The 27,334-nt window shown below is 38.9% G+C and overlaps 1 non-coding gene and 3 pseudogenes across 2 annotated transcripts; 2 read left to right on the top strand and 2 right to left on the bottom strand.

The window, feature by feature from the left end:
- Positions 1–2,365: 2,365 nt before the first annotated feature.
- Positions 2,366–2,860, top strand: LOC116542975 (annotated as a pseudogene). The gene has a single exon (XR_004265427.1). The product of XR_004265427.1 is annotated as an H/ACA ribonucleoprotein complex subunit 3 pseudogene (transcript).
- Positions 2,861–2,884: 24 nt separating this feature from the next.
- On the top strand, positions 2,885–2,991 carry LOC116542996. The gene has a single exon (XR_004265434.1). It is a non-coding gene; the product is annotated as a U6 spliceosomal RNA (small nuclear RNA).
- Positions 2,992–5,005: 2,014 nt separating this feature from the next.
- On the bottom strand, positions 5,006–5,519 carry LOC116542976 (annotated as a pseudogene).
- Positions 5,520–20,500: 14,981 nt separating this feature from the next.
- Positions 20,501–24,540, bottom strand: LOC116542974 (annotated as a pseudogene).
- Between the last annotated feature and the right edge of the window lie 2,794 nt (positions 24,541–27,334).

Raw genomic sequence — 27,334 nt, 5'->3', positions numbered from 1 at the left:
ACTGCTTTTCCACTGAGTAACATGTGGGTTGACAACATGCTTCTCTACTTTTTTTTAGTGCCACAAACTAATGGTTTTATTGGATAAACCTATTGCTATGAAATCTGAACATAGTTATATCGTTTAGTGTGAAAATCAAATAAAACCTATGATTAAAGTATGTTTATGATATATAATTAAGCTGTGTAATAATTATCACTAGTTACCAATTTTTAGAAATAATGTAATTTGTGTTAATTTACTGAGACAAACTCCATTTCCACTCTTTACTTATTTTTTAAGATTCACTGTATTTATAATCACTGTCATAGTTTCTATTTGGTCTGATTGATAATATTTTGCATCACGTGATTCTTAATCACAATGTTCATCATCCTCAAAACACACAGCTATTGTACGTATGAAAAGAAAGACATTTTGAATTTTATATGTGGAAAGGCAGAAAAAATTGGTTGATGTTATGTGATGGGGGCAGTAAGGATTCTCTGTGGTGCCCCTTAGTATTTCCATATCCATTTGTGAAAGTGAATGGATCACTACAGCACCTACAGCGGAATACTGAGATTGTGATCCTCCAGGCATGGAGGTCTGGTCACTGTCAGTTACCTCAAGCTTTTGGGTGTAAGAGATAAGGACTGAATGTTTATGTCACCCCTAAATTCATATGTTGATATTTGAACTCCAAAGGTAAGGGTATCAGGACGTGGGACCTTTGGGAGGTGATTAGGTCATGAGGGTGGAACCCTTATAAATAGGATTTGTGACCTTATAAAAGAGACTTCCCAAAGTGTTGGGATTACAGGTGTGAGCCACCGCACCTGGCCAGTCTCAGCTATTTATAGTATTTGGGGACTTACTAATACACAGACCCTCTGCAGACACTGAATCTGCCAGCACCTTGATCTAGGAGTCCCCAGCCTACAGAACTGTGAGAAATAAATTTCTATTGTTTATAAGCTACTCGATGAGATTTTGTTATAGCTTCCCAAATGGATGAAGATACAAACCAACTGAGGTCCTGGTCAAGACAAAAAAATCATGGAATGAGAAATGGAAGAAGGAAATTGTTAAAATGCAGCTTTGAATGAAGAGACCCCCCCCCATACAGGCTTTGTGTGAGCAACATTGCTGTTTATTCACCTGGGTGCAGGTGGGCTAAGGCCAAAAAGGGCGTTAGCGAAGGGTGGTGGGATAGGAGTTGGTTTTACAGGTTGGGGCAAATTTTTGGGGGAGGGGGTAGGGGTGTTATGGAGTAAGATCAGTTACAGTGGTGGGGGAGGGGAATGGAGTATACATTACCATAAGTTCAGTTACAGTGGTGGGTAGGGTAAGGCATAAGAGTAGTTAAGATGGTAGGGTGGGGCGGAGGGATATTCACAGGGCAAGAACAGTTAAGATGGCAGGTGGGGTGAGAAGCTTAATGTCCGAGGGAAGCTCGCTGGGCTATCAGGGATAATGGTGAACTCCGGCAGAGTGCGGGGGGTGATCAGCCGAGGCAGGCAGGTCTTCGGACTTGCTGGGTCCAGGCTTGCACATGGAGGCCTGACAGAAATTGTGGCCATCATCCATAGGGCTCCTCCTTTAAGTTTGAATAATTTCAACTCTTCCCTGTGTTCCCTCAGTCTTAGGGAGAGTAACTGTTTCCTGCGGTTGCTTCTTCCATGATGTCCCTTTTTCTTTTTTCATTATCTATTTAACAACTTTATCAATTTTTTTTTTTTTTTTGAGACGGAGTTTCGCTCTTATTACCCAGGCTGGAGTGCGATGGCGCGATCTCGGCTCACCGCAACCTCAGTCTCCTGGGTTCAGGCAATTCTCCTGCCTCAGCCTCCTGAGTAGCTGGGATTACAGGCATGTGCCACCATGCACAGCTGATTTTTTGTGTATTTTTAGTAGAGACGGGGTTTCACCATGTTGACCAGGATGGTCTCGATCTCTTGACCTCATAATCCACCCGCCTCGGCCTCCCAAAGTGCTGGGATTACAGGCGTGAGCCACCGCGCCCGGCCTAGCTATCAGTTTTTTATATTAAATTATCTCTGTTCCAACATGCAGTATAGTTTCTGCCTGCTCTCTGACTGGCTCCTGGCTGATGGAGGTCTCTCTCACAATACTTTCCAAACGTCACTCCATGGGCCTCAGTCTTGTAATTCTTTCCTGTTTCTTGAAACTTGAGGAGGCTTTGAGAATTGACTTCCCATCTTGCTAGTTATCTTGCTAGCTCTAAAGGTACTGTGCACAGATCAGCCTATCTTCATTTATGCCTTAAATATCAGAATGTAGGACTTCTGGAGCTACCAAAGATTCTTGCACAAGAGATGGCGTGCAAAAAGCATTGTTTAAGAAAGACTTATAGACACGTGACGCTGCCGAGCCGACCGAGCTGCGGACCGAATTGGAACCTCTGGCTTAAGAGTGATCATGTTTCTCCAGTATTACCTCAAGGAGGAGGGAGATCGGGTCTATACGCTGAAGAAATTTGATCCGATGGGACAACAGACCTGCTCAGCCCATCCTGCTCGGTTCTCCCCAGATGACAAATACTCCCGACACCGAATCACCATCAAAAAACGCTTCAAGGTGCTCATGACCCAGCAACCGCGCTCTGTCCTCTGAAAGTCCGTTAAACTGATGTCTCTTCTGCTGCCTGTTAACCCTCAGAGACTCCATAACCAAACTCTTCAATCCGTGAGCCCTGATGCCTTTTTGCCAGCCATACTCTGTGGCATCGAGTGTCATCATGGCGATTGATCATGCTTGTGTGAGACTATCATGGTGGCATCACCCGTAAAGGGAGCATGTTTGACCTTTCTCATATTTTAAATTGCTGCAAGATTATTAAAGATAAAATTATTTGAAAGAAAAAAAAAAAGAAAGACTTACAGTGCTTGCTTTGGCCGCACATACACTAAAATTGGAGAGATACAGAGAAGATTAGCATGTCCCCTGCATAAGGATGACACGCAAATTCGTGAAGCGTTCCATATTTTTTTCTATATATATATAAAAAAGAAAGACTTATAAAAGGATCTTCTTTTTTGAGACAGAGCCTCACTCAGTTGTCTAGGCTGGATGATCCTCCTGCCTCAGCCTCCTGAGTAGTTGGAACTACAGGTGTGTGCCACCAAGCCTGGCTAATTTTTGTATTTTTTGTAGAGACAGGGTTTCTCCATGTTGCCCAGGCTGATTTCAAACTCGAGTTTAAGCTATCTGCCTGCCTTGGCCTCCTCAAGTGCTAGGATTACAGCCACGAGCCACCATGCCCAGCCAATAAAGATTTTATGGAAGCGAGAAGTAAGAAGAGGGAAATATCACAAACAGGCAGACTTGTTAGGAGTCTATGGAAAGTTATGTACAATGTGATTACCATTTGTACTGGGGTGATAGCCATAAGAATAAAAATCAAGAGCCATTGTGGGCTGAGTGTGGTGGCTCATGCCTGTAGTCCCAGCAGTTTGGGAGGCCAAGGTGGGCAGATCACTTGAGATCAGGAGTCCCAGACCAGCCTGGCCAACATGGTGAAACCCCATCTCTACTAAAAATACAAAAAATAAAAAATAAAAAAATTAGCAGGGCGAGGTGGCAGGCACTTGTAATCACAGCTACTTGTGAGGCTGAGCCAGGAGAATTACTTGAACATGGGAGGTGTAGGTTGTAGTGCGCTGAGATCATCGTGCCACTGCACTCCAGCCTGGGCAACAGAGTGAGACATGATCTTAAAAAAAAAAAAAAAAGAAAAATTAAAAAGAGCCATTGTGAAGGAAGAATCTCTGTGACAGGAACTTTAGGACAGGGCCCTGGGTCCCACCTGCCAAGCTGCTACAGCAGGGTACATGAGAGTCAGATCCTATCCCGGCTCAAACACATGCCTACCACTGTTTGCACACATGACTATCTCCTGAATAGAGTGCAAAATTCAGTAAGGCTAGAACAAGAATCAAATTTCTAGGTTCTCATGGGAAATCAATTCATGAGATTTCACAATATAGGCTGTAGTATGGGCAGCCCACTAAAAGCACAAATAGACATTCAATTGAGTTAATTTAGCTGGGAGCCTAAAGTCAAGGCCCAAGGAATCGGGAAGGGTAAGAAAAGTATCAGAGTGAAGGCTCATATACCAGAATACTGAGGGCTGCAAGACATCTCATTTATTTGGTGTCAAGTACTTGGGAGTATTCATTAATGCTTAAAATGCTTAACAGTATTTCCTGCCCCCTTCTCTACCTACTTTAACTTCTCTACCCACTTCTTCACCTACTTTAAGGGAGTTAACTTTAACTCCCTTAACCTATAACCTACGTAGGTTAAGGGAGTTAAATTTGTGTGTACCCTCCTGAGTCCCTCAAAGTAAATACTAAGTTTTGGGGGCTGACTAAACTTTTTGAAAAGCAAACAATTCATCCAAATCTTCCCCACAGTTCTTGACAACTAGACTGTCTTTGCAGAATAGTTATAGTTTATTTCATTTCATTTCTAGTTCTCATGGTCCTGGTTTATCTTAATCTTGCCCTATGCTGCTGGGTGCAAACAGTCTAAACCAACTTTTCACTGAAAAGCGGTGAAAATTACTCAAAGACATATGAATGGATGGCATTATTCTTCATTTATGGACATCTGAAAGTTGGATTATATATTGGGTACATTTTAAGTTACTATAAAAAATTGATTTAAAGCTTTTATAATTTTAAAATTAGACTTGTGGAATAGGAAAAAATAGGGAATATGGGAGATTTTTCTTAGTACTTGGTTGTTCTGGAGAAGTCAGGTATATAAGGATAAAAAATTCTTCTGTGCTCCTTTGAAGGGCAAGGCAGTTCTTCGGTCATGAAGGAAGACATATGAAAAATTGCTTTACCACAGGCTCAACTGCACATGATGCAGACAAATTCACATTTGCAGATTTCAGGGGAGATCAAGGTTAAGATTTTTAAGATCATTTAAGATTTTAAATGATTTCTTTTTTAATTTTTACTTTTTTTTTTTTTTACAGCCCAGAGGTCTTTTATTTTTTTTAACACCTATTATGCCATGAATTCATAGGGAATAGGTTCCAGCAGCTCAGGCTCCTTCCCATTGGTTCTCACAAAGTGTGCTTCTCCGGGTGGAGCAGGCTGGCGCTTCAGTTGGACCCAGGTACCTTTCTCTTTGGCTTCTTTCTTTTTCTGCTCATTTTCCTTCACACGTTTTAGGAAGCTATCTCGGCTCTTAGAGTGCTTGATGTGCTCAATATGCACATTAATTCTCTTGGCAAGAATCTTGCCCTTAGCTTGTTTGTTTACAACAATACCAACAGCATGCTGGGTAACATTGTAGACTCTTCCAGTTTTGCCATGATAACATTTGTGGGGCATTCCTGTTTGAACAGTACCCATTCCCTTGATGTCCACAATATCACCTTTCGTATAGATTCGCATATACGTGGCCAAAGGAACAACTCCATGTTTTCTGAAAGGCCTAGAGAACATGTATCGAGTGCCTCTCCTCTTTTCCTTTGTGTTTGTCATTTTGGCGAATTACTGGAAGATGGCGGTTCTGGCCGAAAGGACTTAATTTTTACTTTTAAAATTTTTAGGTTCAGGACTACATGTGCAGGCTTGTTATTTACATAAACTGCGTGTCACAGGGGTTTGGTATACAGATTGTTTCATCACCCAGGTAATAAGCATAGCAGCCAATAGGTAGTTTTTTGATCCTCACCCTCCTCCCATCCTCTACCCTCAAGTAGGCCTTGGTGTCTGCTGCTCCCTTCTTTGTGTCCATGTGTACTCAATGTTTTGCTCCCGCTTTTAAGTGAGAATGTGTGGTATTTGGTTTTCTGTTCCTGTGTGAATTTGCTTAGGATAATGGCTTCCAGCTCCATTCATGTTGCTGCAAAGGACACAATCTTGTTCTTTTTATGGCTGTGTAGTACTCCATGGTATATATGTACCAAATTTTCTTTATCCAGTCTACTGTTATTAACTGATTTCTTAGAAGATTGACTTCTGGTCTGTGCTTTATCTCTTGTGGTTTCTACCTTTTTTTTTTTTTCCACAATGATCCTCAGATATGTTTCCTACCTTTCCTCTGAGATACCTACTTCTGCAACCTGGATTATACTTCTAGGTTCCAGGTTTGTGGCCATGAAAGGCTGATGCACAATCTCAGATTTAATGAAATGGTGTCATGTGTCTCCTCAATAACATCTCTGGGTGTATAAGTTTTGTAATAAAAAAATAGCACTCTTTTTATGTGTGTGTGAGAAATAAGGATGTATCAATTTAAAGAAATAATGAATGATGAGTCCCTTACCAGTTGAAACTGTTTCTAAAGTAGAGCTCTCTTCATAACTCATAATTTGGCTTCTGTAAGTTTCATGCTGCTATCGACTGAATGTTTGTTCCTCCCTACCCATCAAATTCATATACTGAATTCCTAACCCCCAATGTGATGGCCCTTGGAGATGAAGTTTTGGGTACGTGGTTAGGATATGGGGGCAGAGTCTTTATGCATGGGATTAGTGTCCTGAAAGAGACTACACAGAGGTCATTTTCCTTTTCTGCCATGTAAGGATACAGCAAAAATATGGCCATATATGAACCAGGAAGTGGGTTCTCTCCAGACACTGAATCTTTTGGCACCTTGATCTTGAACTTCCCCACCTTCAGAACTCCGAGAAGTAAATTTCTGTTGGTTATAGGCCACCTAGTCTATGGAATTGCATCCTGAACAAACTAAGACACACGTCTCCATTTTTGGAAATGCACTGCCCTGAACACAGTGTAAATCCATGGTAAAAATGTTTAAAATGATGATTATATTTCAAGCTGCTTTCATTTACCTTTTTCATACTTCATTTAAAAAATGTGACCTAGAAATCATAAAAATAAAAGGCAGCCTGCTTTTTTAGTAAAAAAGTAAAATGAGTATGCTTAGAAAACGTTCAAAGTTAATATAAATGCAATTATGATCACTAGATTTCCACTGCCTTGAGCTTCACTGTGGAATTCCCCTAGATTTCAGAGGAACTGCTGTCCAACTTGGCCTTTCAGTTGGTGTCAAGAGGTTTTGATTTCCTTCTGAAAGGCAAACTGGGTCCTACGGTGCACTTGCATTCTGTTGTTCTTTCTCACTATCCATCATTTGTCTTTATATGGATGTGCATTTTCCAAGGGTAGGCACACACATGAGTAGCCAACAGCCATGGCATACCTCTAAGCCATCTCTTCTCTCCTCCTCTTTACTTCCTGAATTACTCCAATTTTTTATGCTCTCACAAAATTGTAACTGTCTCATTGAATGTATCGCACTTCATTACATTTTTCTTTATATTTTTGTATCTCTAGCCTAAGCTCAGTGGCAGAGACCATGCTCTATTAATTTTTACTGACAAAGTCTTGCATAGTAGTTTCTTGAGAAATGTTTGCTTTTCTTAAGCATATATGGAGGGCATTATCTATTGAAGGCAGTGGTGTAGGAGTTCAGAAATCACATATTTCTTGGGAACTCTACTATCAGTTCCAGATCTTTCATTCACTGTGTTTACTTTTCTAAACCTGATATGTAGAATACTAATTTGTTATCTGCAGAGTACAGAGTTAGGGTAGTTGGCATATAACCCATTTCTATTCCCGATTATGACAGAAACACACTCAGAGAAACAACAGAAGTCAGGGCACACAGTTCCATCTTCTTAGAAACAAGGTATTTAGATGGCTCAGTTTGGGCTGCTGTCATAGGTTACCACAGGCTGGGTAGCTTAAGCAACAAACTTTATCTTTCAGTTTTGGAAGCTAGGAAGTCCACAATTTAGGCATAGGAAGATTTAGTGTCTGTGAGGGCCCATTTTTCTGCCTCATAGATTGCTATCTTTTTGCTGTGTCTTTACATGGCAGAAAGAGGGCTAGAGAGCTCTTTGGGGTGTCTTTTATAAGAGCATTAATCCTATTCATGTGGGTTCTACCTTAATGACTTAATTATTCTCAATTAATAGCAGCCCAGACTGACTGAAACATCTAGACACCTTGTCCAAAGACTCTACTTCCTAATACTCTCGAATTGAAATTTAGATGTTCAATGCCTAGATTTGGGGAACCCAAAAACATTTATTCAATAACTCCAGACCACCAGGCAAATAGACTAGTGACACTCGTTAAGAGGGAGATCTTTTGTCTATGATATGCATTGAACAGAAAGCCTCTGTCTTGGAGTAGACAATCTTACATAAGATTTATAAATTTATGAGGCATAGCTTCCTGAATAATGTTGCACAAGTTGCAAAAACACTCTGGGTTAAATGAAGATGTTTCATAGCTTAAATTCTCCCCACTATGTGGGGTGACCTGCAAACTTCATTAGAGAACTCACTTATTACTCCGGGCCTGAAAGTGTAGACCACTATAAAAAAAAGAAAGAGCTTGGACATGTGGGATGTCTCAGACCTGTCACTGCTCTGCTTGTACCCCTCGATTGCTTGTATCCTTGAAATTATTAATAAAGTTTGACATTGGGTAAGTTCTTTGAGTCACATGATTCTGATTCAATAATAGGACCTTTTGTGTCTGCTCACTACCTAGTGGAATTCTTGTGAGGATTGACTGGTTTCATGCATATCAAGTACTTAGTACAATACCTGGCACATATTAAGTGCTTAAAGGTTTGCTATTATTATGGGCACTGGTTAGTAACAGTAGTAGTAATAGTATAGGTAGTAGCAGTAGCAATGGTAATAGGTGTGGGCTGAAATGACTGCTGGCTCTTTATACTGTACACACATATACATCTATATCAGTAACGGTAGCTGCTAGTTGTAACTCCATGTTTAACAGCTCAAAGCTATAACTCAACATCATTTAGTGGCTCAATTATTATTTATTACAAGCTTATGGCATGTCAGACACTATTCTAAACTCTTGAGGCCACATACTGGAGGGAGCAGAATGAAAAATTAAAAATGAACATATAATATACCTTTTCAGGTAGTAATAGGTGATATGAAGAAAATAACGCAGAATAAGGATACAGAAGGAGATGAGGGTAGAGTTCGGAGCTAGGGAGGGGTGTGATCTGAGCTGCGGGTGGAAGTGATGGCTCTGATTTTATCTAATGTTCCATCCTTAATATATATTTCCAGTGTCCTTCTGATTATCTTGAATCCTTACCACATCCTACCATTTAGCAGCTGGCAAAAGACCCAACAATTACCCATTGCTCACTTACAAGTTAAATCATGCGTCTATAAGCCTTATTTCTAAGGTCTCACAATAACAGCATCTCAGGTATTTTTTGTTATTTCTTTTGATACACATAGAGAAGACACTTCTGAAGAAACGAAACATTACATACTCACTTCTGATGTATTCTATTTCTTTCTTCCTTTTTTTTTTTTTTTTGAAACAGAGTCTCACTCTGTTGCCATGCTGGAGCGCAGTGGCGCTATCTCTGCTCACTGCAACCTCCGCCTCCCAGGTTCAAGCTGTTCTCCCATCTCCGCCTTCCGAGAAGATGGGATTACAAGCATGCGCCACCACACCTGGCTAATTTCTGTATTTTTTGTAGAGATGGTGTTTCACCATTTTGACTAGGCTTGTGTCGAACTCCGGACCTCAGGTGATCTCTCTGCCTTGGCCTCCCAAAGTGCTGGGATTACAGGCGTGAGCCCCTGCGCCCAGCCTGATGCATTCTATTTTTAAGGCTCATTGATTTGAAGGCTCAGGTTCATTCTGCGAAGTCTTTCATCAGTTTCTTTTCCAGGTACACGATTCAGGCTTCCTGCATCACAATCTCTCTAGGCTGGCATTATTTTTGTTTTAACAGTCTTCTTTTTTGGAATGATCCTCGTTAGGTAAAAACTAAGTCACCTCAGCTGATTTGTCTCTCTTTTTTGTTTCAAATTTTAGATTCGGTGGTATATGTGCTTGTTTGTTATGTGGGTATTACATGAGCAATAATAGTGTATCCATCCCCCAAATATTGGATATTGTACCCAGTAGGTAAGCTTCCAGTCCTCACTCCCCTCCCACTCTCCTCCATGTGGAGTTCCCAGAGTCTATTTTCCCCGTCTTTTTGTCCATGTGTACCATTTATTTAGCTCCCACTTGTGAGTGAGGACATGATATATTTGATTTTCTGCTTCTGTGTAGTTTATACAAGAAACACTTATTAGCTGTTCACCCAGTTCTGGGTACAGTGCTAGTCAAGAGGCTTTCTAGAAGATCATGGGGCACATGGGCCCCAAACTCTAGTCCCAAACAATACAAGATAGTAGTTTCTGTGACTGAGATTTGTGCAAAGTGCAATGGGAGCCCAGAGGAGTGGGTTGTTAACCAGGTTGGGGAATAGCAGAAGCCCTAAAGGAAGTAATTATGCTCCGGCTGCAGGAGGACCACTGCTGTTTTGAAAGTGGAGACAGAGCTATTATGTTCTCCACCATCAGGTGAATGATTACATTTTTATGGGTGGGGAACCTAGTCACCTGCTTTCTTCCCATCTATCTATGGGAACTTTAACACTATTATAAAGATATGGTAAGAAAAAAGCTTTATACCATATTGTGCTCCGTGCAATAATGGGATTAATCCTTCCTTGTATGTGAACCTGAAGAAACAAAGTAAAATGCCTAATCTTTGATTCTATCTTTGTTTTCTACAACCCTCTCTTCTTTCTGTGGAAACAGTTGTAGAGCAGTGTTTTTGGAGATGCATATTGAAAACAGACATTAACACTTTAAGACAATTTCCCAAACTTATTTGATCTTGTACCCATTTTTTGCCTACCTGGTTAACATCCACAGGATCTTTTGAGGAGTGCTAATCTGGAGTAATAAACTGACTTTTCCCTTTGGGATCGGGACACTTCCTTTTGTGTATCTATGTCTGTGTGTATCCAGGCGTACATACTGAAAAATGATTCGTTGCTTTAGTGGATATGTGCATGTGGGTACAAGCATCAGTCTTTTATCACTATTTAAGTGTGATATATTATATATTTAAGTGTTATAAATATATATTATTATACAATATATTTAAATATTATATATTTAAGTGTGCAAACATGTCTAGAAACACATGCTCATTCACATTAGTGATTGTGTGTAAATATACACATGTCAAGACACACATGCTCATTCATGCTGGTGATTGTGTGTATGCACATGTGCATGTGGCATGTACATGTGGCCATTTTTGCAACACCACAGCATGTTTACCAAAGATTCTAGGAACCAACCCGTGATAGGAACTAAATATGCACTTTGATAAATGAGCCTTGAAGACTCCATTTTCCTATGAAATGAAAAACTTCTTCCTGAGAAACAGTTCAATTCAAGATTCATGGAAATAGCTAATAAGTTATTGGTAAGTTTTGGGTTAAAAAATTTATCTCTGAAGATTTACCAGTTCCTAACGTTATTTCTTTTAAGAGATATTTTTGCGTTTTTCCACACTGAGTATGGTTAGTTTTTGTGTATTATGCATTTAATTCAGCAACAGATATTATTGAATACTACAGTAGTTATCTAGTGTGACATAATAAACTATCCCCAAACTTAGTGGCTTAAAACAACACACATTTATTATCTCATAGTTTTTATAGGTCGGGAATTTGCCACAGCTTACCTGTGTCTTCTGCTTCAGGAACTCTTTCAAGGCTGCAGTCAAGGCATCAGCAGGGTTGTGGTCCTACCTGAATGCACAGTTGGAAGGGTCTGCTTCTGAGCTTGCACAGGTAATTCTTAGCAGGATTTAGTTTCTCAGTTCAGGAGTTGGGTTGAGAGTCTCAGTGACAGGCTATTGGTGAGACCCCATCACTCTTTCTGCATCCTGTTCATGAGAAGCAAGTTACTAGGTCCAATCCTCATACACACACACACACACACACACACACACACACACACGGATTACACAAGTCATGATGACCAGGAGGTGGGGGTCATTGGAGGTCATTCGGGAATCTACACACTACAGATACTTACTATGTCCTGGTTTCCATAAATGTCTCATATGGCATAGGGTTCATCAAGAAAATGCACCTTTAAAAAAATAAATTCTTCCAAAACATCTTCTATTTCTTCCTATTTACCACCACTCAGTCCTGGCCCTTTTGCCTTTTGTATCTGAACTTTGTCAGTGGCCCCCTAATTAGACTCCCTGCCTACAGCCTTGTCTTTCTTATTGCTGCCAAAATAATTTACCTAAGATCTTCCTCTTTACAACCTTTAAGTGGCTGCCTCTTCCTGAGTCTGCACTGTTTTTCAGCTTAAAAAATCATGTACTCTTTGACGAATATAAAAATTGCATCTTTTCCTTATTACAGATTGAAATTTCAAAATAAATGATATAAGAAAAAGAAATACAAATAACGATATTTTCCTCCAATTAAGCTGTTAAGTTGAATTTCACTCCCTTTGAGCATCAAGTCTTGGCTGTTTAGCCTGGCTTTCCTTAATACAAGTCTTCCATTCTAGTCCACTGTTTTTTTTTATTATTATTTTGATAATATATTTTTGACATTTTGTGCTTTTGAACTTCTACTCCTTTATTGTAAAATATTTAAAGTTACACACAGAAATGGAAAAAAAACTCGTGTTAGTTCCGTCTGTTTAGGATGACTTTTAGGAGGTAATCTATGGTTAGAGGACACACAGCAGATGGAGAAAATATGCTCTGAAGTGCACACAACTACTGTAGGTATTTAGAAATCTCCTTACTGCTTTATTCATAGAATGGGGTGAAACACAAAGGAAACTATTTTAAAACAATCTTTCCCTCAAACACTGTAAAAAAAAAAGACATATTGGTATGTAATTATACATCTAATGATAATCTCCTTAATAAGCATTTAAGATCAACTTTATTCTAAAATTTTGTTACAAAATCAAATAAAATTAGTTAGTTATTTATTACTTACTAAAGAATTATGTAAGTAGAGAAGGTTCAGTCTTTGCTTTTGGAATTTCTATATACACTTTGCCTACTGTTCCTTCTTAGACAACTATATGATGAACATGCTCTACCCATAATTCTAGTTATCCTACTCATGAGAAGCAAGCACTCATTTTTATTCCCTAGAATAAAAGAAGAAGAGAAGTGCTTGCTTCTTTCATGGGAACAGATTTCCAGATGATAAGGCCCGCCCATTCTCTGCTTCCTCTTGTAAATGTGCATCCGTTTTTCTGAAGAGGTTTCCTTTGGAAGTTGGAGAACTTCTTACATTCCAGATCTGTCCATTTAGCTGTTAGCCAAAAAGGTGATCTTACAAGTGCACACTACCGGTTTCTCTTTGTTTATGTAAGAGGCAAATAAGGGGATGTATTTCAATTTTTGTATCATATGGTGTTTGTCTTTCTCTGTTATCCCTAGAAATAAATAAGGAAATTGTTGTGGAAAAGATAAAACCAGCCTAACAGTCAAGTCACTTTTTGTTTTTTTAATACAAATGAAGTGTGATGAGAAATGAAGGCAAACAAACTGTGGCTTGTTGGGCGTGCTAGAGTATATTGTAATCCTGAAGACATTTCTTTTTATTATCCACAAAAGGTAAATAGCCATTTCCAGGGACTTAAGGTTCAGTTGAGTGTAATAATATATATTTATTAGAAAATAAATAATTTTATAAAACTCAGGCATTTTATGATTACAGTCAGTGTCACAAAATAAGCAGAAGTGTTTGTGTTCACACACATCTGAATGCAAAGAAGTTGCTCTATGCCCCCCTTTTACTGCAATGTCCTCACAGCTCCTCTGGAATGAAGTAAATGGTAAAGTTTTTGAGGTCCATCTGACCTGAAATATCCCCTGATTACTATGAGGTCAGAAGTAGTGGAGAGATTAACGGTTTACAACCCCCAGTAGGGCATTTCCTTCATAAGTCTGATTAAAGTGATTTATTGGCAAAAACTGGAGCATAAAAGTTTCGTGTTTGATAGACAAATACAAAAATTCAGGCTTTCATGCTGAGATACGTCAAGAACAAACATTCGTCTATTAGGGTGCCCCTCTCAACTAATGGAAAGGGACCCGGACAGGTTAGATCAGCTACTTGGGAATTTTGCTTTGGAGAGCCTGTGTTTGTCTTTCAGATGTGCAAGTCAAGTCAAACATTTTATGTCACTAGATGGCAGGATAACACCAATGAAAAATGTAGGAAAACCCATTTTTCCCCAACTTCAAAGCAAGTTTAATGTATTTTTATGCTAAGGCAGTTTAAAAAATACTCTCCAGAGTATGCTAAGAGTAAAAAATATATAACCCTATTTTTTAAAAGTATAAAACCAAATTATTCTTGAGTGAAAAATTGTCTTAGTTTTTTTTTTAGCCTTCAGACAATTCAGATTTGTAACTTGGTTTATGTATTTCAAATAATCGTGCAACATTTTTCTTTCTTATTCCTTGAAGAAGTTTTGATACCTCACAGATGCAAACAAGTAAGTGAAGAAAGATGATCCTATTGTATTCATACGAACAAAAAAAGAAAAGAAAAACACACCTCAAAACCCAAACAACTCACACCTACACATAAACAACTCTGCTCAACTGTACTTAGGCATAACTATCTATACATTTGTCTTAAATACCTTGTCACCCACGTGGTTCTTATTTAGGTTTTCTGTCTCTATCTAATGTATCTAGTAACTTTTTACTGCCTTATCAGGGTGCTTCTTCCAGAAGGTGATCTCTTTATAATACTGTCAGAAATATGGAGCTTGCACTAGAATCCAATGCTAACTACTTCCTGATGCAGTTTATTCATTCAACAAATATTGGTAAGCGTCTTCTAAGCAATCACACTGATGTGGTTAGGCTTTGTGTACCCAAATCTCCTACTGAATTGTGATCCCCAGGTGTTGTGGTAGAGACCTGGTGAGAGGGGATTGAATTATGGGGGCAGTTTACCCCATGCTGCTCTTGTGAGAGTGAGTTCTCACAAGATCTGATGGTTTTATAAGGGGCTCTTCCCTCTTCTCTTGCCACACAAACTCTTTCCAGCCTGCTGCCATGTAAGATGTACCTCTTCCTTTTCTGTCATGATTATAAGTTTCCTGAGGCCTCCCAGGCCATGAGGAACTGTAAGTCAATTAAACCTTTTTTCTTCGTAAATTACCCAGCCTTGGGTATGTCTTTATGGCAGTGTGAAAGCAGACTAATACAGGCACTATGCAAGTTGCTAGAGAATCAGTGGTATGAAGATTCAGTCTCAGTTCTTGTGTTACTTATAATCTAGCAGAAGAGCGACATTAAGTAAATAATCTCATAATTAACAAAACGTATCAATCACAATGACGAGAAAGGCTACAAAGATACATTAAGTTATTTTATAATGGGTGGTCTGTTTTGATTCACTCAACAAATACTTATTGACTGTCTACTCTGGGCTGGGTACTATTCTAGTTGCTAAGGATTCATCAGTGAGCTAAACTGATATTGATCCCTGTCCATGTGGAAATATATTTGAGTTGGGGGGCACAGACAACTCATAAAGTAAGTGCTATGGAAAAATATGAAGAGATGTGAGAGAAGTGACATTGAGGAGGAGCCTGTGATTTTGACTAGTGTAGTCACAGAGGATCTCACTGAGAGGGTGTTATATGGCTGAAAGCTTTAAATAAGTGAGGGAAAGAGCCATTCGGATATTGGAGGAAGAGCTACTCGGGTCAGAGAGTAGCAAATGCAAAGACCCTAGAGCAGGAACGTATCTGGTGAGTTCAAGGAACTACAAGGAGGCTAACATAACTGGAAGGGAATGAATACAGGTCTAGGGGACTTGGCAGCAAGGTAATGGAAGGCAAATCATATAGGACTTTATGGACTTTGAAATATCTGCTTGGATTGAGCCAGAGCATGGAAGGCTTTGAGCAGAGATGTGACACTGTTTTATTTATGGCAGAATCACTCTGACTCTTGTGATTAAAAAAAGTACTTTAGGAGTCAAAGAGAGAAAACAGGAGACCAAGATGCCAGGAGAAGGAGACTAGCAGCTTGAACCTTGGTGGCATATATATGTATGCCATAGATATATTTTCATACAACTATTGGATCCTATAAAGATTTTGAAGCTTGGGCAATATCCACCTGGACTTCTAAATACGGCCAAACCTCTAAGACATGTGAGCTTAGCTGACAACAAAAAACTTGGCTGTAGCCATTGATTATCCCACCGATGACTAGAGAAACCAAGCCCGGTGTTCCTTCTCTGCTTCACGTATCCAATCAGTTCAGTCATCCTTAGGCTACGAGGCACTGCGTAACGGCAATAAGTTAATGCCTTTATGTTCCAGAAAAGTTGGCTTAGGATCCAATCTGTAGAACTCCATTGAACTTTTATGTTATCATTTTCCACAAGTGCCATTAGCTCCCTTCTGAAACTCACCTAAAGCCACATCTTCCAGGCATTGCTGGAAACTGCCTTAAGCTGGGCTCTGCTGATGTCGCCACCACATAGAAGCGAAGCGTGGTCTGTATACTATTTAGCTGTTTCTCTTTGCTTTAGATGTGTGCCCAACGCTTAAAGCTTACAGAGCTTAACGAGGCACAAGGTTTTGGTAACTATTTTGGTGTTCTAGTGTAAAAGCAAAGTATCAAACTGTTTATTGACTGTGAGATTAGAAACTCTTGGTGGATATCTAGTTAACTCTGTGCGTTCATAAGACAGGTTTCTAAGAAACAGTTCTCTGGCAAAGGAGGACATTATTCTGTTCAAAGTTTTCAAGTAGAATTACAGATTTTGGGGGTCCCAAAAGGCCATATTTTGGAATATATCCAAATCACCGTGTGCATGTTCCTTTCTTGACCACAATTCCTCCAACACAAATCAAATTTAGAAGCTCTATAGTTCCAGATGGTCAGAATCTGAAGATATCTAATTACCATTTCCCGCTGGAATTAATGCCAACTAGGAGCTGAGCTTCTCTCCCAATGACATCTACTTTCTCCTTAGTTACTTCTGATTCTTGCATCTTGCCTATTGCCAATTACGAAAATGAAATAAAAATGTTCTGTTTGTTTAGAAATTCCTGTCTTCATTTAGTTTATGTAATTCAAAAAGGGAAGTAGCAAAGTTCTTTTAATTTAAACCGTTCAAAATGGAGGAATCTTTAAATAAAGAGAAAACAGTTGGAGCTTTAAAATATCTATTATTTTTAAATTTCTTTTTCTTCTTTTCTCTTATTTGAATCAAAGTAGCTGTGGGCATAGATCTTGTAGAGTTAATTACTTCCCCCACATTCATTTAGCATGTACTATGTTTATCGAACTCTGTTAGATGACAGATGTAAAAATGGATAAGATTTTATTCCGCCTTCTAGGAATTTAGGGTCTTGTGGAAAAATAGATATGTTAAAAATGTTCTGTGTCACAGGAATTAAACAATGCTTTTAGGGAAGAGATTAAGATCAATGGTAGACAAGAGACTCTCTCTGTAATTTGAATGTGCTTTTCATCTTAGGTAGTTACAAATAATCCATGTAAATGATTTTTGAAACCTGGAAGTAAACACTCATAACAAGACAGAATGTCATGTGTTTCCATAGAATTTTAAACAAAGCACTCAGGGGAGCAAGGATGGGGAAATTACTTATACTTGGGAGAATCTGGGTGGCCTTTACAGAGGCAGTGCCATGTGAACAGTTTTTGATGGGCAGGGAGGGGAGGAAAATCCCTGCAGGGGATACAGCACAGAGCTCATGGAAATATTTGGGTTAAACTGGGAGGTAGCAGAGTTTGGAGTTTGTCTGGAGAAATTTCAGTGAATTAAAGCAGGAGACTGTGAGACTGATGGGTGGGTAGCAGAAGACCCTCGAAACCAAAAGGAGTTTAGATTTTTTGCTCTAGCTCAGTATTTCCCTAAGACTGATCTTCAAAGTACTGGCCCCATGAGATACCCTGAATGTGAGATCTACATACTTGAAGATTCATCACGGACATTGGAATGTTAAAAGCTCTGATCAGTCCTGCAATACAGATTCTTGCCTTCCTTTATTTAACCCAATGTTTCCCAAAGGCTTCTGACTACAAGATTCTTTAAAAAATAATCCTGTGGAAGAAAGTACTTTGAGTCTACACAGAGTTAACGCTTACGTAGAATAACTGTGTTAGACACAGTTTTATGTGTGTTATGTGTATTTGCTCATTTATTTATTTATTTTGAGATGGAGTCTCACTCTGTCGCCCAGGCTGGAGTGCAGTGGTGCAATCTCAGCTCACTACAATCTCCACTTCCTGCGTTCAAGCAATTCTTCTGCCTCAGCCTCCTGAGTAGCTGAGATTATAGGCATGCACCACCACGCCCAGCTAATTTTTTGTATTTTTAGTATAGATGGAGTTTCACCATGTTAGCCAGTATGGTCTTGATCTCCCAACCTCATGATCCACCCGCCTCAGCCTCCCAAACTGCTGTGATTACAGGCATGAGTCACCATGCCTGGCCTATTTGATTATTTAATCCCTACCAAACTTTGAGAAGCAGGTACCGTTAGTATCCTTATTCACATATGTGGAAGCTGAGGTGCAAGGGGGCTAAGAAAACTCCCTGAGTACAGGTTTACAAGCTAGTAAGTCATAACTTTGGGGTTTGAACCCAAGTGGTCTGACTGCAAGGTCTATTTTTTAATCCATATAATACACAGCTCTCTAAATTCTATTTCGGAACAGAATAGTAATGTGACCATCATTAGGCTTAAGAAAGACAACGTTGATGGCTTTGTAAAAACTTAGAGGATGAATCAGTTGACTCCATCAGACAGTTCTTTTGCCTTGTTTTAGTGTGAAAAATTTCAAACACGCAGAAGAGTTGAAAGAACAATCCAATACCTATATAGTCAGTATCTAGATTTGATTGTTAATATTTTGCCATATTATTTTATATTTTTCTTTCAACTTCCGAGCCAGTTGAGAGTAAAGTTCAGGCTTCATGATTCGTCACTGCCAAATACTTCAGTATGTGTATCTTAAACACAGAACAGCGTAGAATGTTATGCCGACATCCAAGTGAGAGGTAATGAGTTCCTCAGTTAGGGCTGCAGCAATTCAAAGAAGGGGGTGAAGCAAGAGAAGTGTAGTTTACTCATTTGTAAACTACCTTCAGAAGATATTAAGGTGTTTTTTCTTACATAATGATAAGGGCCTGGCACAATTTGCATCATACTGGTCAATGTGAATCCCAAGGAGGAGCTTAATTTATAATGGGCTTAAGAAAAATATAACTTGGATGTAAAGTTTGTGGCAAAATATAAGCCACATACTCTATGTCATTGTTTGATAAAACTTACACTGATATGGATGCTTCTCTTTATTAACAAGAATAATGTATAGTTTTCAATTCATACAGTTTTCAATTCATATAGTTTTCAATTCATATAGTTTTCAAGACATACAATGTCTTGAGCATTGTTGTGGACACATTATATACATCGATGGTGGAAATAAAGGGAGAATTCATTGTTAATTTTATTGCTTCAGTAATCTGGACCAGTCATCACTTTCTTTTGAATTTCGACATCGTATGACCTGCCGGTGGAGAGAATCATCTTTTGTGTTTTCCGTTCAAATTAGACGCCTCCTAAATGTGAACACATCAAATGCCCATCACCACCCAAATGAATTAGGCTTGTTTGGAGAAATGGCTTATTCCAGGTTTTGAGGAAGAAAAGTCTCAGTTTAACCTGAAATATTTTATTGACTAGGAAACTATGAAAATGCTCAAATAATGATGAAATCATCAAAAAACCAAAGAGCTGACTGAAAAGGACTCCTACTAACCTAATTAGGGATAATTTGAACTTCAAAAACAATTGTAATTATACTGAAATATAACAAATATAAGCATTTTTTGATTCCAAAGTGGTATTAGGAAGAAAGAAAGACAGGGAGGAAGAGAGAGAAAAGGAGGAAAAAAGCCAACTTTTCTTTAAAGCAGAATACCAGCTAATAAGTGCAGAAAGAATTATAGAATTAGAAAATCTCTGTTTTGCAAACTTCCCTGTATAATAATTTATTTAGGCGAGGAACATCTCTGAATGCTAAAAACAGCTGGGTGCAGGACTGTTGAGGGAGCAGATATTCATACAGTTTTGACACTATGCATTATTTATTAATTATGATGTGATAAAGTATGCCTTTGCAATGGCGAGACCTGGCAGTTACCATTGTCCCAAATCATCAAATTCTCCATTGCAACTATGGGTTGGGCTGTGAGGTACCTCCGGATGTGTTGGAGTGGGAGGTACACAGCGTAACCTAAGTGGAGTTCTTGCCAGAAATGTCTTGTCTAAATCCAATCATGAGGAAACTGTCAAACAAATTCAGAAGATGGAACATTCTTTAAAAAATTGGCTTGGATTTGTCAAGGGATTCAGTGTCAGGAAGATCAGAGGGTCACAATGGAAGACTAAAGAAATACAATATCCAAGTGTAATGTATGAGCTTGGCTGGATCCTGAATTTAAACAGCTATAAAAGATATTTTGGGGACAAGTGAAGCAATTTGAGTTTGGCTAAGATGTTGAATGATGTTATTGAATTCACATTTTTTTTTTCCTTTTTAAGAAGCCGAATTTAATTTTTTGAAGTAATTACTTAGGAAGAAATGCAGAGGAGTTCCATAGAAAAAGATGGCAATAAGAATGATATTCTGTCAGCCAGATTTTAAAAATTCCTTCACTCTGAAATTTCTTTTTCGTCAGCTAAAACTATTTTCTGGGTCAGTTTCCTCAGAAATTTGTTCTTCACATTCAGTATCAAAACCAATGCTGACATTTATTATTTTGGTTTCATTTTCCTTTGTGCATCTTTATGTTTCTTCCGACAATCTATAAGCAGGTTGTTTGTTCTGGCCTCCCAAGAGTTCCTGCTGATATTACTTCCTACTCCTCTCGAGAATTAAGTCAGAACCTACTTGAAGTCTTTCATCATTCTTACAGAAAAAGAAAAATCTAGTGGTCTCTTTCTCAGGTAATGATGTTTCTCCAGGACTGGACTTTCTGTAATCTGTTTCTTCAGTAACATCTTCCTCTTCTGAACTGCTGTCTTAGAAATGAGGGTCTTCCTATGAGTGAGAACATGCGGTGTTTGATCTTCTGCTCTTCTGTCAGTTTGCTGAGAATGATGGTTTCCAGGTTCATCCATGTCCCTACAAAGGACACAAACTCAGTTGGGGGGAAATAGGGGAGGGACGTTGCGGGGTGGGGAGCTGGGGAGAGATAGCAAGGGGAGAGATGCCAGAGGTAGGTGATGGGGAGGAAGGCAGCAAATCACACTGCCACGTGTGTACCTATGCAACAATCTTGCATGTTCTTCACATGTACCCCAAAATCTAAAATGCAATAAAATAAATAAATGGAAAAAAAAAAGAAATGAGGGTCTTCCTGCCAGTCTTTCCAGGTTTCTCTGTTTCAACTCTACAGATCTTTTCCTTTATGTCTTTAGTGTCTGAATCAAAAGAGGAGAAAATGAACCCAATGGGCTGCTCAGCCTCACTGGTCAGAGTTGTATGGTCCTGGATTTCCTCAGGTTTCTCTTTACCACAGTCCTCATTCCAGAGCGTGTCTCTTCCTTTTCACTGGTATATTTTGTAGTTTGGAATATTTCTTTCAGGTCCATAGCAATGTTATAGTATGTTTCTTTAGACAGCTCAGGTAGCTTCTCAGCTTCCTCTCTTTTCTTTTTTTGTTTTGCTTTACTCTCTTTTGGCTTATTATCTCTTTTTTTTTCTTTCGTAAGTGGCATGGTCTTGCTTTGTTGGATAATAATGAATGATGTCCTTAAATTTTTAGCAGCCACTGATCCTTTGTTTGTAGAATTGTTTATGGTGATTTGCAAAACACTTTGTGCAACATTCAGGACTTTCTTTTTTTCTTCAGCAAGCTCTTCTTCCTCAGCAGTTTTCATTTACCTTTTCTTGTTCCTCTTCACTGTCACTTTCTAGAAACTGAGAGTCCATGCGGAATCTGTCATCAGTGCCAAAGTGTGACTGTAAATCCATGAGTTTCTGTTCTGCCCTTAAACTGAAGTTTAATTTTGAACCTGTTACTGTCATCTTCAGAATCAGATTCCTCATCATCACTGCTATCAAACAGCTTCCCAGATGTTTTACTCATAGACTCTTTCATCCATTCCTCTTCTGGATGGCTCTGCTCCTGAGTTGATGTCTTCTCTGTTTCACATTCCTGTCAGAAACAAAGATGATGTGCGTTAGCTTATCCTCTGGATGACCATCCAAATTTGCCAGTGTTATGCACCAGCTTCTTCTGCACTTCTTTTGCTTTTTGCCTAGCTTCCAAGGCTGCCAAACACTTCTCATTGTCTTCAGCATGCTTATCCTTAGCCCGCAGGTCTGACGAATTACTAACCGAGTGAGAAATCAGGTTTGATTTCCTGAGTGTCGTTGGATGAGACCTTTGGTGATTTCTTAAAAGATGTGAGGCTGCCTGAATCAGACCTCTCTTCCTCTGAAGCTACTGTCTTTGTGGTACCATGGCAACTGTCTTTGTCAAAGCCTATGTTTTGAGTCTTTGCACTAAGACTTAAGGACTTCTTACCTTTTAATGGCAATAAACTAGAAATAGGATTCTTACTTCTCTTTCCAGAACTGCTGGGAGATAGTGCCTTGCGATCCTGACTCTCAAAAGTGGTCCTTTTTGAGGTTGAACATAGTTTGGGGCCATTTCCTTTCTTTGCATGTTGGCAAGGAGTCAGTTTACCTGACAAGCCATTAACTTATGGGGAGCCATCTTCCATGGATATGATACTGGGATCCTCATGTTTCATGGAATTCTGGTCTTTATTAATATTGTTAGAGGCAACATTGTCTTTCAAGGATTTTTTCACTGACTCCTTTTCATTTAGACAGGCTACTCCCTTGCAAGCCTGGAATTTTGGCTTTAAATTGTTTTCCTTTGGTTTCTGTTTGCGAGGGGTGTTCTTCTCTCCTTCTAACAGGGAAGCTACAATCTCCTCAGGACAAATACACTGTCAGCCTCTGTCGAGGCCAGTGGGAGTCTTGGGGCTCTTGAAGCCTCTGTCAAACTTGTATTGGGTGGTGGTTTCTGTTCCATCACTCTCAGTATCTTTATTTGGAATCTTCAGATCACTGCCAGCCAATTGTTCCAAATCAGTTAAAGTGAGATTCACACAGAGGGAGGTTTTCATCATGGCATTATACTCCTTGTCTCCTTCAGAGTCAGCTAATCCTGATGCAGAATCAGCATCTTCACTGCTACTGGAGTGAGAGGAAGATTTTCGATTAAGAGGCTTTAATCAATGACCTAAGGCTGACTCTACATTGCTTTTTCTTTTTTTCACTTTAATACAGTAATCAGAAAGCTCACAGTTTTCTCTATTTTTGAAAGAAGTTTTCTTGTCCGTTGATTTTTTCATTTGTGAAAATTCTGTACTGTTTTGACCTTAGCAACATTTTTTTTTCATCACAACGATTTTATCTGTATCTCCTAAGTCATACTCAGAATCATTTCTCATGATATCATCATCATCATCATGGCAAGAGACATTATTTTTGATACCTACATCTATTAAAGAATGATGTTTGTGAACGCCTGATTTGAAATCATCGCTTACAACTTCAAAGGGATCATTTTCAGATTCATTTATTGGGGGCTGTGTAGTTCTCTGTAAGTTTTCCTCTTTTGTAGTCATCATTCTTAATTCATCTTCAGGTTCAATATCATCATCAGAAATGCTGTTTCTCTTCCTGGCAGTTTCCAAGCCAGAAGTCTTACAAGGTAGATTTTTAAGTTTCTTAGTATCAGAAACAGGTAGGAGATGGTTTAGAAGGAGTAATGGAATCACAAGTTCTTTTTTGTGCAGCCTGTTGTGGGTGTTAAGGGTGGTCTCTCTATTACCCACCTGGGTCTTGGACTCAGAGACCCAGTGGAACTCTCATCCTTCTGCACTTTTATCATCTTCTTGGGAGGGCCATGAAAGTCAGAGAACTCTCCTCGCCGTTTCTTACGCACAGGGTCATTTCCTCCTTCCAGTTCCCAAGTCAGGCTGGATATAGGAATGGTGTTTGTGAAATCCTCTCCTGTCTTCTTTAGGTTGTGGCAGTATTTTGAGAGATCATATTTTATGATTTTACGTTTATGTCAATTTTTAAGGTGAAGAACAGGTAGGACTCTTCCAAATTTGCTCCCAATCCAGTTCTCATGGCTTGGTCTTCTGTCTCTGACACAGCTTTCATATGGAAATCCACTCCTCCTATCTTTTCTAACAAGTTGGTGTTACCAGTTGTTGATTTTTCTTTCTTAGCTTTTTGCTTCTTCTCTCTCTCGGGCCAATCTGTGCAAAAAGCTTTCTTTTGCTAGTTGAATTTGTCATGTTCCACCTTTCCATGTTGTTTTATTTAAAGCAGACATACATTTTTTCATATCTGCTTCTGCTATACTAATGTTGATATATGCAAAGACTTTCTGTGGGTTTCCTTGGTCATCTTTCTGTGTGATGATCTTCACATCCGAAACTTCTCCAAATCTAAACTGATTTTATACATCTGCCGCAGAAATGTCCTGGCTAAAGCCACCCACATAAAGGCGCTTCATTTCTCTGTTCACTTTCATGAAGGCTGGGCATGTACTTGGTGGGTTTTAGCGGGAAAAACAATTTTCTCAGTCTTCTTTCTCTGAGAAGACCCAGAGAAGTGAAGACAGAGGTTAGGAAAAGACCCTTTGACTTCTTATGCCCCAAACCCACTCCTCACCACACTGTCACCTAATGCCAGTGCTGCTGCAGCCCCTAAATTCACTTTTTAAAAGGCCTGGTAATGGTGTTTAGTTGTTTGTGAGAGCTATATGCTAAAATATTTAGGGATAAATTGTCATGTTGTCTTCAGTGTACTTTAGGCTGGCTTGACAGAAAGAAGTGTGTGGGTTCCTGTTTTAGTCCTTTTGGGATGTAATAACAAAATGCCATAGACTGGACTGCTTATAAACAGCAGAAATCTATTTCTCACAGTTCAAAAGTCCAAGATCAAGAGTCTGGGAAGACCAGAGATTTAGTGTCTGGTGAGAACCTAATTTCTGGTTCATAGATGCCACCTTTTTACTGTGTCCCCGTGTGGTAAAAGAGATGAGGGGTCTTTTTCAGGCATCTTTAATAAGGGCAATAATTTCATTCATGCGGGTTCTATCTCCCCAAAGTCCTAACTACTAATATCATCATGCTGGGGGTTAGGATTTCAACATATGAATTCTGGGGGGACACAAACATTCAGACCATGGCAATACCTATGTAGAGAGTGAAGCAGGAGCAACAAGAGCATTATAGTAGGTGTGGATAAGCAAGGGTATACCAACGTTCATTATGTTTCTTTAATTTTTGTGTAGATTTGAAATTTTCCCAAATAAGAAAAATACTATCTATGGGAATCATTGAGAGAAAATATTTTTGCTTCCACTTTTTATGCTTGTTGCCCTCCTACACCTAGTAATTATTTTGTGACATGAAAGCTCTGCTTTGATTTGTTAGTTTTGTCTGGTGTATGGAGTTGAGTTCTGAGGACTCACCCTATTTCTCTGCAGGTGATCAGGATGTTGTAGAGACAGTGAGTTTAGATTTCGCAGACACATTTTCTTTTGGGACTCTTCTTTGATTAATATGTGAAGTGACAGCAAGGGACCTTGCGAAAGTCTTGGTTCTTATTATTCCCTGCAGCTGCAAGAGTGGGTTTCAGAAGGCCAGTGAAGAAATGTGGTAAATACATGGTACATTCCTTATGCTTCAGCGGAAGGCTGAAAGATCCCTGGAACGAGCAGGAGAGAAATACCTTGAGACGTTTTACATGCATGTCTGTTAAAGCCATCATGTCAGTGCATTTTATAACATTTTGTCTGCCTCCTCTCAATGACAGATTTTGGCAGTCTTGGCATGGGAGTCATGCATTTTGAACTACCTGCATGGGATATCTTGAGTTCCACATAGGAAAAAAGTCAGAGAGAAAAAAAAATGGGGGAGCAGAGATCTTTTTCTCATAAATTTTATTTATCCGAAGATAAGTCAAAACTCAAATCATAACTGTGTGGCTATATACATTTTGAAAAACTGACTGGTAAGTAACAATTTTATTAAACAATTGTTGAATGAAGAGAAAAAGGTGTGGTGCTGTAAGATTCTTTGCTAAGTGGCATTTTATATTAAAATTACAGATACAAATGTTAGGTGATTTTATTAATTGAATCTCTGCCATGTGCTTCCTTTTAATATAATAACCTGACATTAAGAAACTTCTTCCCTTAAAATTAACAACGATATCCAGGATTTGAACTCAGATCCAGAACAAGTAAACTTAATTAACATTTATAGAACTCTCCACTTTAAATACACAAAATATACACTCTTACCAGTACCACATCACATCTATTTACAGGTTTCAATGAAATATTGGTTGGCTGCTTGTTAGTTATTTTCTTTCCTCATTTTTTTTTCATGTCTCTATTATTAAGCACAATTATAGGCATACCCATTTTTAGACTGCGTTCTAGCCCGGGCAATAAAGCAACACCCCCGTTCTCTCTCCCTCTTCCTCTTTCTCTTTCTTCCTCTCCTTCATTCTCTTTTTTTTCTTTCTTTCTTCCATTTTTTTTTTTAGGAAAAACAAAACAAAACAAAACAATCCTGCACGATCTGCACATGTACCCCAGAACATAAAGTATAATAAAAAAAATAAAAATAAAATGGTAATAACTTAAAAAAAAAAGAGATAGAGTCTTCCTCTGTCATCCAGGCTAAAAAAAAAAAAAAGAAACTTCTTCCCTTAAGAAACTCAAGAACATGTTAGTGACTCTATCTTAATATTTTCAATGTTTCCATAAAGGGAGATGTCTGATTTTTATGTTTTTGCTGAGTTTAAGAAGTATTTGGGGGATTATAATTCTCATAAGGGTCTTTGACTTCCAGTTTTCCTTCACCTATGAGCAATGACACAGCAGATTGAAGATTAATGATGGTCTAGAGGGAGCTGGGATGTGCAGATTGTATTCAATGTCATTGAAGAAATGTGTCTTGAGTATCCACCATGTACCAGGTGTTGTGCCAATGCAGATAGAAATGCAAGAGAGACCATTTCACAGATCTATTTGTTGACTGTCAATGACACAAGAACATGTTTTGGAGGTGCTTGGCTGTTTTTGCTGGGATGGTCTTCTTGGATGGACACTACTATTCTCTTTCTATTTTGAATCCATAGACAAGAAAGCCCTGATCAACCCTTTCCTGGACTATTCCAATTTTGTCTCACATAATTTATTGGGGAAAATGAGTTCCATATGGTTAGTAAAGTTGTTCCAGAACTATCTCCTTTCTGGCTCATTTTCAGTATTTTGGGATTTGGTGGCTGTGTTTATGGTCAACAAATGC

The sequence above is a fragment of the Sapajus apella genome, unplaced genomic scaffold (genome assembly GCF_009761245.1).
Source record: "Sapajus apella isolate SASKATOON/1434 unplaced genomic scaffold, GSC_monkey_1.0 scaffold177, whole genome shotgun sequence".
NCBI classification, from domain to species: domain Eukaryota; kingdom Metazoa; phylum Chordata; class Mammalia; order Primates; family Cebidae; genus Sapajus; species Sapajus apella.
Note: the sequence above shows the minus strand (reverse complement) of the source record. Positions and strands in the feature narration are given on the sequence as shown.